This window comes from Penaeus monodon, chromosome 21 (genome assembly GCF_015228065.2).
Source record: "Penaeus monodon isolate SGIC_2016 chromosome 21, NSTDA_Pmon_1, whole genome shotgun sequence".
In the NCBI taxonomy this organism is placed as follows: domain Eukaryota; kingdom Metazoa; phylum Arthropoda; class Malacostraca; order Decapoda; family Penaeidae; genus Penaeus; species Penaeus monodon.
In genome coordinates, this window is record NC_051406.1 from 41,638,810 (window position 1) to 41,639,074 (window position 265).

Here is a 265-nt window from a genome sequence, read left to right on the forward strand (position 1 = left end):
CTGTGTCTTGAGTGTCATGTCAATCGAAGTTGGTGGTCATGTTAGCCTCTGTCCTTTGTGTACACTTTGTATGATTCTGTTATCTGTGCAACATTGTTCTTTTCTTTTCCTACAAGCTACGTAACTCTGCCTTTGCTCGCCGCGTGCGCATTTTCCTGCAGACTTTCCTGGACTGAATAAGTACGTGGGTTTGATTTTTCTTCCTTTACGACTATAGATAGATAGATATTTAGTTGGTTTTTTTTTGTTATTGGGTTACTATTCA